This window comes from Chrysochloris asiatica, unplaced genomic scaffold (assembly GCF_000296735.1).
Source record: "Chrysochloris asiatica unplaced genomic scaffold, ChrAsi1.0 scaffold00004, whole genome shotgun sequence".
NCBI classification, from domain to species: Eukaryota; Metazoa; Chordata; class Mammalia; order Afrosoricida; family Chrysochloridae; genus Chrysochloris; species Chrysochloris asiatica.
Window position 1 is genome coordinate 28,832,642 of NW_006408522.1, and position 13,095 is coordinate 28,845,736.

Genomic DNA, 13,095 nt, shown 5'->3' on the forward strand with positions numbered 1-13,095 from the left:
CTTTGTCTCCTTTTGTGTATTCTGGATATATATGAGTCGCCGTCAGGTATCCTCTCCTCGTGAACTGAACCCCAATGTCGAGGCGGGTCCCCGACACAGGAGGACAGCTGTAAAAGTAAAAACAGATCCTAAATGCTAGATGAATTAAATGTGGTAAGATATGGTAAAATTCAACATTGTTGCTTTAGACAATGGTTTTCCCTTATAAAATAGGACTTCATAACACCTTGTCATCACAGATATGGGAAGGCCACTCCAGACCAGCCAAACCCATTGTATCAAGTTAACACCAACTCATAAGGTTTCCAAGCAAGGGGCTAGTGGATTCAAACCACTGACTTTTTGATTAGCAGCTGAACAGTTAATCACAGTGTAGCCAGTGTTCCTTATCCTTTACATTTTACCTCTAAGATTGTAACTAAAGCTCACCTACATAGTATTTTCATTTTGTATTATCACACCTCAGCTTAGACTAGCCTGCAACATAAAGTTAATGCAGGACCTCTCATTACCCCTGTGAGTGAGGGAAACATGCGCAAGATTGTTGGCCATGTGTCAATCATTAAGGCAAGAGACCAAAACCCATGTTGACATCTGGCATTCTGGATGACTCATTGTGTAGTTTGCCACTGCAGATGCAGGAGGAAGCTCCATCAGGAAAGGAGAATGACCATTTTGAAAGACAGATGAGCAACTTTACCATTTTCAAACTGGTATCAGCCCAAAGAGGTAGACTCAGAAGAACAATACAGCTGAAATGGCATGTTAATTATGTATTGTTAACTTTACATTTGGTTATTCTACTTAATAGGTCAGGTAACAGAGAAGGATTCATGGTAGCATAACCAAAGAACTGGAGACGTGTTGTGGCGCTGTAGGATATGCGCTAGACTCCCAACCACAAGCTCAACTGTAGAAACCCACCAGTCACTCCTCAGAAACTCTAGACAGACAGGGCCACTATGCATCAGAACTGAATTGATGGCACCTAACAACAACAACAACAACAACTCAAACAGCTACATTTACTATCAAAGCCATTGAAAGATGATCCTCTCCAATTATTGCTCTCATCCCATGAAGCAATCTGTGGTTATTTTCTAACCTGACTCCCCTTCCCCAAGCAGAAGGTGGGTGAGACAGGCTGTGCTTGTACATGTTCTCAGACCACCCTTTACCTCCAATACCACAGTCAACCAAGGTCAAAATTATGCCAGGAACGCAGAGGTCAACTTAACTAAAGTAAATTGTGCTTAAAAAGCAGTTAACACTTCTGTAAGTATATTTTGTATCTCTCAGAATATCCATTACATAGCCTAGTACACAACAATGCTCCATTTAAAAAAAAGTTTTTTGCAAGGGGGCAGAACAAAAAACTTGATTTCTGAACACATGGGGTTACAAAATTTAAATTGTTTCATGCTTACCTTTAATAAAGATTTGAATCAGCCTGAGAAGAAATATATAAGTTCATATGCACACACACTCCTGCATGGACTGATGAGGTCTTTTTCATTGTTTCTTGACTCTAGTTTCACATTCTTCTGTAAGAATCTGAGATATCTGAGCACAGATGAAGTGGCTTCCCATAGACTCAGTTTTAGCATGGGTAGGGTTAGAGGAGTATCACGTGTCAGTAGGATAAACTCTAACATGGGAACAATGAGTACCAGGAGAAGTGTGGTTGGTGCTGTGGTATGATTTAATGGGGAGGGAACTTCTGAGCCTAAGCATTCACATCTATGTCATGTGTCCAAGCATCATTGCTTTAACAGTGGAAGAATCTACAGAACACTAATTTAGGGAATCTGGGAAGTTCGCCACAAGGCTTCTCAGGAATCCTAATGCTTTCTCCTTGATCTTAGGGGATCCCTAGTGAGCCTAATTGATAAAAGACTAGATTCAAACAGGGAGACTGTTTGCTTCACATACACTATTAAGGCAAAGTCCTGGAAACTGAGAATAATGGATATGCAGTTGATTCTTGATTAGCATAGGGGCTTGAAGGGTTGACACCCCCAGAAGATAAAATATCCACATAAAGCTTTTAAGTCCCCAAAAGTATTCCTACTCATAGCCTACTGTTGACCAGAACATTACAGATAACGTACATAGCTGATTAACACATATGTTGTATGTTATATGACTTCTGGTATGGTGTTGTAGGATTAGCACTGGACTGCGAACCACAAGACTGCTACTTCAAAACCATCAGTTGCTCCTTGGAAACCAAATATAGGATCGCTTTCATTTGGAACTGACTTGACGGTACTCAACAACAACAATAACAACATGCATTATATGGGGTCCTAGTGTGACTCTGTAAGGTAAGCCCTGGACTAGTAACCCAAAGGTTGGCAGTTCAAACCTACCAGTCACTCTCCAGGAAACCCTATACAGGGTCACTATGAGTTGAACCATAGAGAGTTGAACCCTATGGCACGTAACAACAACATGTATTATATACTATATTTTTACAATAAAGTAAATTACAGAAATGTTCTTAAGAAAATCATAAGGAAGAGAAAACATGTTTACAGTATTGCACTGTATTCATTGATATAGTAAGATTACAAGATGAATCATCTTTTCATTGGGTAGGCTGGGGAAGAAAAGCAAGAGGGCTGGTTTCGCTGTCTCAGAAGTGGCAGAGGCAAAAGAAGTGGAAGGGATGGAATGGGAGGCAGAAGAGGAGGGCACATTCCATGTGTCTTTATGGAAATGCACTATAATTTCTGTTTGATTTTTTTTTTCCATTTCTCTAAAAATGTTTCTATACAGTATCAATCCTCCATTTCCAGTGCCCATGCCATGGAAGGGTCCAATATATTTACTGGGGGAAAACAATCTATGTATAAATGCACCTGTGCAATTTAAACTAATGTTGTTTAAGGAAGGGTCAACTATAATTACAACTATTTTGATTCCTGAAGAAGTCCTTTTGGCACAGTGGTTAAGCACTTGTCTGCTTAGCGAAAAGCTTAGTAGTTCAAAGCAGCCAGCTACTCCGTGGGAGAAACATGTAGCAGTCAGTTTCTATAAAAACTTGTTATTATGCATTGTGGAGTCAGTTCTGACTCACAGCAACCCTGTATAGGGTTTCCAAGGAGCTGCTGGTGAGCTTGAACTGCCAACCTTGAGGTTCAAACCAACCTTTCAGTCCAGCACATTAAGCCACAGTGCCACACCAGGACTTCTGCCTTGTAAAATCTGGAGCAGATTTACTCTGTCCCATACATAGTGTCCATCTGAGTCACTCATGACGCTCGTGGCAAAAATGTGGGTGTTTTCTGTTTTGGGAGATGTGGGTAGATTTTGATTCCTAGTAGTGATAAACTAACTAAAGGAAATCATGAAAGGATAAATAATACTATTCACATTGAATTCATTTAGAAAGTTTCTAAATATTTGAACTTCCCAGATAAAATTAAGTAAATGTCATTCATGGAAGAAATATAATTAATAAGGGAAATCAAATATTGTCTATGAGGGATTTTTTTTTTTTTTTTTAATCCTGCAGAAAATTGTCCTAATAGTTGAATAAGCTGGAGAACTTTTCTATTATGTACACATTTAAACTGGTGCCCAGAGGCAGATAAATCCTTTCTAATGATAGTTGAGTCTAAGTCTACCTACTGAGATTTGTGCAGATCTAGAAAAGATTATAGAAAGCACTCTACTGGGCAACTAAAAAAACAAACTTGTGAGTTCACATTTCTTTGAGGGACTCAGTAACATTCCTCAGGCAAATCAGAAATTCCTCAGGCTGAAGATGAGTTTTAACATCTTTAAATTCAGTATTGTCTAAAACATCCCTGTATGTATGGAGTAATGTGAATTCAACTCAACCCAAAAAACAGTATTGAATTGTACTTGTGTACAAGATATATTTTATGTTGAAAGTATAGATACTCACACATATATGCAGTTCATTTCAAAACCATAGTTTTTAGAGTTTTGTCAAGGACTTACAGCAATAAAATATTTACTTTTGTCAATAATTCATGTACTTCCTTTTGAATTGCTCTGACTATGTCATACTTATAAGGATCTATTTGAAAAATGAAAAAAAAGGATCTATTTGCAAACCTCACAACAACTCCCCCAAATCGAAATAAATGTTTATTTCTATAATAGGTCATATTACAAGAAAATTGAGGGTCAAATTTTTTTTTTGTAACTTAATTTCCAAGTTGAAAACTTAATTTATGTCTCTGAAGGCTGTTGGATGTTAAGACAAAATGAAATGAAATAGAAAAAATAAGCTAAAGTTAAAAAGTTAGGATTTATTTGGAAAAATCCTTTTTTTATACAGTTAGTGGAGGGATCATAGAAAATGCCATGCCACCTTAGTTTTGGAAAAATAAATAAGGTAATGTTCCACTTAATGATAAGATAATGTGAAGCTTAAGGAGTTCAGTATATTAAATTTTACATTAATAAAGAATTCTGATTCAAAAGATTTAAGTATGATAGTAAAATATCTGAATGATGCTGTATCTTAAAGTTCAACAGAATTTACTCTAAGTTTAAAGTGCCTTTTATCATATAATTGAATTCTGTGCTTCAGTTCTAATTAGTGTGACTTTCTTACACATAAACTTTCAGTAAATAAAAATTGATTGAATTTAAATTTTTATAAGGGAAAATTGAATGCAAATAAGGTTGAACCAATTCTAATTGGGAATATTCCATTGTTCTAGAATTCATTTGTTTGGTAATGTCAATTGCAAGAACAGAAATTATCACTGAATTGGGACATCGTTATTTGATTTTATTCCTTTCTACTAATGGGAAGTATCTATACACCTTTTTACAGGTAATGAGCCTGCAATAATGTACTGCCTTCCTGCAGCATTGAATGCAGTCATTATGGATTATAAATGTGGAAAAGAAATTCAGAAACCCTGAGTCCATAGGAGAAAGGCAAAACCATTTGTTTTCTGAATACATTTATGCTTAGAGGAAAATGTTTAAATTTGGACAATATAATGTGTTCGGCTACTTTGTTTAGATTCAAGAATTAAATGATAAGAGTTTATTACTGTTGCCTGCAAATTAAGTTTTTTAAAAAAAGTCAGAATACTTGGGAATGAATTCACCAGGAAAAGAACCGAAACCATCAGTGCAAGCAAGCTGGACTTTGAAGTTAGACACTAGCTGGAAAGTTCCCAGTGGGCTTTGATAGATTATTTGAATTGCACAGTTCTTAAGAGTTCTGTTAAATGAGTCTTGGCAGTTGTGTATGCCTGTATAATCAACACACAAACACCTCAGTAAGTTCTCTCTTGCTTTTTCTAGTTACTTTGCCTCCTACTTCCAAGGCCAACATGTTCTGCAGTTGATCATGTACTAGTTATGGCTGTTCTAGGGTTTCATATAAATGCATCATATTATGTGTCTTCTTTCGGGCAGTGAAATGATTTTTTGACCCATTTTTGTATTGAGTGTATCAGTAATTTGTTCTTTTTTCTGAATATAGCATACTTTGTTTATTCATTTTCCTGTTGATGGACATGTGGGTTGTTTCCAACTCTTGGCTATAATAAATAAAGTAGCTATGAACATTCATCTACATGTCTTCTTGTAGACATAGGTTTTTATTTCTCGTGAGAATTGCTGGACCATAGACTAAGCATATTCTTACCTTTATAAGATAGTATCAAATGATTTCCCAAACTACTTATCTGCTTTTATATTTATTTTTTTAACTAGTGTTTTTATGATTTTACAAAATAGCTTATATTATATAAAGTTTTCAAGTAAAGTTCACCTTAATATAAAAATTCTTTATGATTGGAGTAGATTTACTATATTTGAAAAACTGATAAAAGAATTAGAAGCCTATTGTGGTATGCAGAATAGTGGTCCCCAAAGATATGCACATCCTAATCCCAGGAACCTATAAATAAGTTATGTTATATTGTGAATGAGAATAAAAGTTGACAATGTAATTAAGGCTGCTAATCATTTGACAATGAAATAAAGAGATTATCCTGCAGGATACAAATGGATCCATTGTAATCATAAATTTATTTAACAGTAAAAAAGGAAAGCAGATGAGAGAGAAGCAGAGAGATACATGAGAAAGAGTCAGCTCAAGTTTGTTGGTTTTGAAGATGGAGAAATAGAGTCACAATCTAAGGAATGTGAATGACCTTTAGAACCTGGGAAAGGCAAGAATATGGATTCTTCTTTAGAAACCCAAAAATCTGGATTAACCCTCTTCAGAATCATAAGATAAGAAATGTGTTTTGATTTAAGCCACTAAATTTGTGACAACTCGTTATTGCAGCAGTAGAAAAATAATGTATTTATGATCTGGCACTGTAGAATAAGCACTGGACTGCTAACTGTAAGGTCAGAGGTTCAAGCTCACCAGCTGCTCCTCAGAAACCTTATACAGGATCTCTATGAGTCAGAACCGACTTAACAACACCTAACAACAACAACAACAACATGCCTGTAATAAGACCAAAAAATTAGAAACTTGAATTAAAAGCCCCCAAATTGTAGTCATTTTGTACAGATGCGATGTGTTTAGATTGACTCCTATGCTTATCATTTTCTGGCTTTCCATTTCTTTGTACGTACCAAGACGTAATTCTGGTGGAATTTTTGCTTTACTTGGAAGATATTCTGCATGTCTGTTAGTAGAGAAAATGAAAATTTGGCCTTCTTTTGAAAGATATTTTGGCAAATTTAAAATTCTAATTTGACAGTTATTTTCTTAGAACATATTGAAAATATCATTGCAGATTTTTTCCCCTTAGTTTCCAATGTTGCTGTGGAGATATAAGCTGTCAACTTAATCATCTTTCCTTTATAGATACCTAGTTTTTCACTCTTGCTGCTTATAGGATTTTCCCATCTGTGTTTACTGTTCTTCAGTTTCTTACATATCTAAGTGGTGATTTTTTTTTTTTAACATTTTTTTGTGTGTGTGTTTTGGGTGAAAGTTTATAGAACAAATTAGTTTTTCCATTCAGTAATTTATACACATTTTGTTCTGTGACAATTTGTTGCAACCCCCTCAGTGTAACAGAACTCTTTACACTTCTGCTTTGTGTTCCCTCTTTCCATACATCCTTCTTTCTTGCCCTTTTCATCTGAAATTTGTTTTGGAGCAAATGCTGTCTTTTTGGTCTCTGATAGTTGATTGCTCTGAGGAGTACATTTTTCACGGGTGCTGATTGGTGGGAGCTAAGTGGCATGAAGTTGGTTCCAACTCATTGTGACCCTATATAGGGTTTCTGAGGCTGTAAATCTTTACGGGATCAGAAAGCCTCATGTTTCTTCCTCAGAGCATCTGGTAGTTTTGAACTTTTTTTTTTTTTTTTTAATGTTTATTATGAATTATGTGATAGTTTACATGGGAAAACATTAGCTTTACATTTTTCCTGTCGTATGTCATTTCATTGCCATGGTTACAATACCCTCCATGCATCATCAAACAACCCTGCAACCCTGCCCCCTGGTCATCAGCACACAGCCCCTCTTCCTCTCTGGGTCTAGAGTCCCCAGTTGCTCCATCTCTCCATGTCATCATCTCTGCCTCCATCTCTGGCGTCACTGCTTCCCTGGGTAGGGTTCCACACTCTGCTCTTCTCCCTTGATGGTTCCAGGGACCTCCGTTCCTGGACTGCAAAGTCAGTCACTACCTTCCTTTTGCTACAAAACATCCACCTTTACATTCCCAACCCTTACAGTCAGTCCTGATAACAATTATCCACCATTGTACCACTAAGGACCTATCCCCATCTCCTTTTATCAGTCCTGGATGACCTATCCCAGACACATTGGATACTACTCAGTGGAGATTCTACCTTCCTCCGTGCCCTCTGGATCTAGGCTCTCTCTTTTTTTTAGTTTTGAACTTTTGATCTCACAGTTAGAACCTCAATTATGCTACCTGATCTCTTATAGGTGCCATTGTTTACTTTATAGGTCTGTCTGCTGTTTGTCTGGACTCTTGGTGTGGCGCTGTAAGATAAGCACTGGACATGAACCACAAAGTTATCAGTTCAAACCCACCAGCTTTGCCTTGCAAACCCTTTGCTTTGCAAACCCACTATGAGTCTGAATTGACTCGACAGTGCTTAGCAATAATAGTAACATTGCTTGCCTATTGACCCAATAGAATGTGAAAATTATCAAACAACATCATTAATATCAGATGCAAGTAGAATTCTTCTGAAGATAATTCAAAAATGGCTGCAACAGGTCATCAACAGAGAACTACCAGAAATTCAAGCCAGATTTTGAAGAGGACATGAACTCAGGTTATCATTGCTGACATTGATGGATCTTGGTTGAAAGCAGAGAAGACCCGAAAGATATTTACTTGTGCTTTATTTTGTGATGATCTCTTTTAAAATTTATTATACATGGGATTTGGGGGTGCTTCCTGAATCTAAGAATGAATGTTTCCGGCCCTATAAGAGATATCTCAACCATTATCTCTTTGAATACTGTCTTCCTGTCTCTCTCTTTCATTCTTCCTTTTTATCACTTTAGGCTAGAATTCTAATTGCACATTTATTGACACCCTGCACTATAGCTTCTGTATATCTTAGTTTCACTTTTATATTCTTGCTTTCTTCTTTTTCTTTGTTGTCTCGATTCAGAAGCTGTCCCTCACAATTGAAAGGACTTACTTATGTTGCCTCTAAGTGTTAAAAGTAAATCACTTATGTTATACTTTATTTTTTGAGCCTCAACAAATATTTTTCTCTCAAAGTTTACATTTCAATTTTGAGCTCTGAGGACCTTATGTGGAAGTCACTAGAGGAACATTGGCTACTTCTTTTGACTTTCTTAAAATGAAAATCAAAATACTTTTGCAGCAAAATATGCTATGCTTGTAAACAAAAGTATAGGAAATGTTATACACAAAAAGTTTAAGAAGGGGATGAGAAGGATATTTCATTATTTTATGCTGGTATTTTCTCCTATTGGGTCATTTATTCATTGAACATAATTAGACTTGAGGCACTATCTCTAATCCTTTATAGTGTTTCTGAGGAGCAACTGGTGAATTTGAACCGTCGACCTTGAATTTCAAGCTAACATTGAGGTCAAATGCTTTTTCTATGGTGCCACACTAGACACCATTGTTGTTAAGTGCCATCAAGTCAGTTCTGACTCATAGTGACCCTGTATAGGTTTCCAAGGAACAACTGGTGGATTTGAACCACCGAACTTGCAATTAGTAATCTAATGTTTATCCTACAGTGCCACACTGGGACTCCTAAATCCTTTTCAGAATGTCTTTTACAAACTTTCAACAATATTCTCTTTGGAAGAAAAGGATCTACATTAGTTATCCATGTCTATCATACGTTGGGCAGATATCTATATAAAATATATAATACATGGTTACAACTTCATTCATAATTGATGACACATCATTGCTGTTAGGTTCCAGCCAGTCAGTTCTGACTCATAGTGACCCTATGCACAACCGAATGAAACTCTGTCTGGTCCAGAGCCATACTCAAAATTGTTATACTCGACATATGTGCTATTGTTAAGTGCCGTCAGAGTCGGTTTCAACTCATAGTGACTCTGTTTAGGGTTTCCAAAGAGCAGCTAGTGGGTTTGAACTGCTGACCTTGTGGTTCAAAGCCCAGTGCTGATCCTACAGTGCTACACCAGGAGTATATATAATGTTGCTGTTGTTGTTGTTATGTGTTGTGGAGTCAGTTCCGACTCATAGAGACCCTGTACAGGGTTTCGGAGGCTGTAAATCTTTACGGGAGCAGAAAGCCTTGTCTTTCTCCCATGGAACAGCTGGTAGTTTTGAACTGCTGACCTTGAGAGTTCACAGCTCAATTCGTAACCACTACGCTACCAGAGCTCCTTAGGAGTATATATAATAGCACCATCTATTTTAACATTGACATTGTCCCTTTCTACACCCCCCTCCTCTCTATCTCATGAACACCATTTTTGCGTCTTTGTATTACTTTTGGTGAATTTCAATATTGTGAAGAAGAGATGATTACTCTACAGAAATCACTTTTGTTTTGAAATGTTATGAATTGACATCAGCTAAAGGACCATTCTGTAAATCGGAGTTGCATTAGCCAGATGTGAAAAAAGGGTAAAATCATGATTGGCAACTGAAGCATATGAAAGACTCAAGATCTGTGCTAAGACTGGTAAACTCAACTTATCATGAAACAGGCAGCAAACTTGACATTGTAGTGACTCCATATGATAAGCACTGGACAGCTTACCACAAGTTCATAGGTGTGAGAAAGGAATAAATATGAGGCATTCTGCTCATGTTTATCCCTTTAAATCTGTCCCTGGAAGATTTAAAGCCTCAAAAACCCTATACAGGGTCACTAGGATTTGTAACAGACTCAACAGCATTTAATAACAACAACAATGTTCTATGAGAACTAATAGATCCATTTGGGGTATGGCATCTGATGCTGTCATGTATGGGTTTATTAATGATTTATAATTATTATGACTTTCTGGGAGAGAGGACAATAAGTTTCTAACACATCCTATTTTCATTGCTTTGTTGTTGTTAAGTGCTGTTGAATTGATGCCAACTCCAAGAAGTGTCTGCTGGGTTTGAATCGCCAACCTTACAGTTAGCTTGTGGTTTGCAGCCAGTGCTTATCCTACAGCACCGTACCAGACCCCTGATATGCCACAGTAATGGTGTTCCATTATAAGTAAGGTAGTTTAATAAATAATAGGAGATAAGGATAAGCACTGCACTGCGAACCCCAAGGTCCCAATTCAAGCCCACCATCTGACCCATGGGTGAAAGATGAAGCTCTCTGTTCCTGCAAAGATTTACAGCCTCAGAAAAATCTCATGCAGGGTCACTGTGAGTCTCAACTGACTCACTGGTTAAAGACAAAGGGCAAATCTGAAGGGGGGTGTGGATTCAACAGTTTTATTTTAAATATTACCTATACAACAAAGAAAAAAAATCAACAGAAATTGGTTAAGGCCAATTACTTGGGATGGCTCTGTAGGATCAACACTGGACTGTGAACCATAAGGTTAGCAGTTCAAACCTACTAGCTGCTACTTGGAAATCCTATGCAGGGTCACTATGAATCAGAACCAACTCCCCAGCACTTAACAATGACATTATTAGAATTTGGGATTCCTAGTGTGGCACTGTAGGATTAGCACTGGACTGTGAACCACAAAGTCAGCAGTTCAAATCCATCAGTTGTTCCTCAGAAATGCTATACACCGACTCCATGGCACTTTAACAACAACAACATTATTATAATCATTTTAATAGGAAATAAGAGAGAACAGTTGAGGGAACTACAGAGAGTTTCAAGATATGTATCACAGGAAAACATAAATGTTGCGTATAGTCCAGAGAACTAAGTGAAGTGTTGCTAAATAAAGTGGGGACTTATACAATTAGAAAGAGTCCTGGTGTGGCACTGTGGGCTAATGTACCACACTGCAAAGCCTTTTGAAATGCAAGGTCGGTGGTTCAAGCTCACCAGCAGCTCCTAGGAAACCCTATACAGGGTCTCTATGGGTCAGAACCGACTCGACAGCACTTCACAACAACAACATACATTAGAAAAACTGCTATAAATAATTGGAAGCCACCAGAAAAGCATTTTCTGTGTCAAATCTTGATTTGACCAATAAGCATTGCGTCTGCCTTTTAGGAGGGGTTGAAAACTCAAACCCATCTCTGAAATTTGTTTCTTTAATTATTTTGCATTAATTTGGTTGTTATTTGTTTATGTTTATTTTCAAGTCTAGGGTGAGTTATTTATTCAACCCTATTGATATGAGGTACATGTTTGTTTTTTGTCTGCTGGAATACATATTCCTCTTCACATTGGAAGAGTCATGTTGACAGGGACCCAATCACAATGCAACAGAGGCTGCTGACATATTCCACAGTCACTCTCATCAATCCTGTTCTCTCTCACAGGTATCTCATCATCTTTGGGCCACTTGAGACTATGACACTCATTTATCCCACATTTTGATGCAGTTCAACAGGTTTGGTGTCTCATGTTAGGTTCCCCTGGAAGTAGACACCAAGAAAGAAGTTAGTGAACAACAAGTGTTTGGGGGCATACTCTTAGGAACAACACCCACTGAAAAGTTGTTGTTATGTGCCGTGGAGTCGGTTCCAACTCATAGTGACTCTGTACAGGGTTTCCAAGGCTGTAAATCTTTATACAGGAGCAGAAAGCCTCATCTTTCTCCTGTGGAACAGTTGGAAGTTTCAAACTGCCGACCTTGAGGTTAGCAACCCAGTTCATAACCATTACGCTACCAAGAGAGGCAGCCATTTTGCATCTAATACTGACTCTTAGTAAGGTGACATGACCTTGGGTGAGGTAACTCTTCAGTCATGAGCAAGTTCTGGAGAGGGTCAAGCTGAGAGCTGTTGTAATGAGAGCTTCAGGGGAGGGGAATCTTAGCAATCCACCACGGAACCCGCCATAGCTTATCACCACTGCCCCTCCAGATGACTTTAGCTTCTTGCCCTCTACTCTCTTCAGTTCTGAAAGCTTCCAGCTCCTTTCTAATTTCTTTCCCAGTATCCAGTCTGAAAGACTCCCAATCTCCTCTATGATATCTTCACATTTCATTAAGGTCATACGCTACAGGCCATTACCATTTCAAATGTTTAGGCCCAGAATGTTGCAAGTTATTCATGCTTCCTAATTGCCAGATTTAGAGGTTTCAATAATTTCAGGAAATGTAATAAGTCTGTGGGAGGAGTAGTATTAGAACTTACAGTTCTTGCTTTTTCATTTCTAGTGTAGCATAAGGAAGAATGTTTTCTTTTTATTATTCTCTCCTCTTTCCAAGTCTGAAAATTGAAAAGAAAACATAACCATCTATATATTCACTTTTGCTGCCAGATCCTTTGGGATTCAGAGATAAGGAAAGAAAGAACAGGTTATAGTGAGACCAAAAAATATCTTTGGTTTCCTATATGTTCAAATGTTTTACATACTTTAAATGATTCTTTGTGATATTTGTTTCCTACTCTCCAGTCTGCATTAATTGTAAAGTATATAAATGATATAGATTTTCTGTGGATAATGTCAAACAAACACCAAAACATAG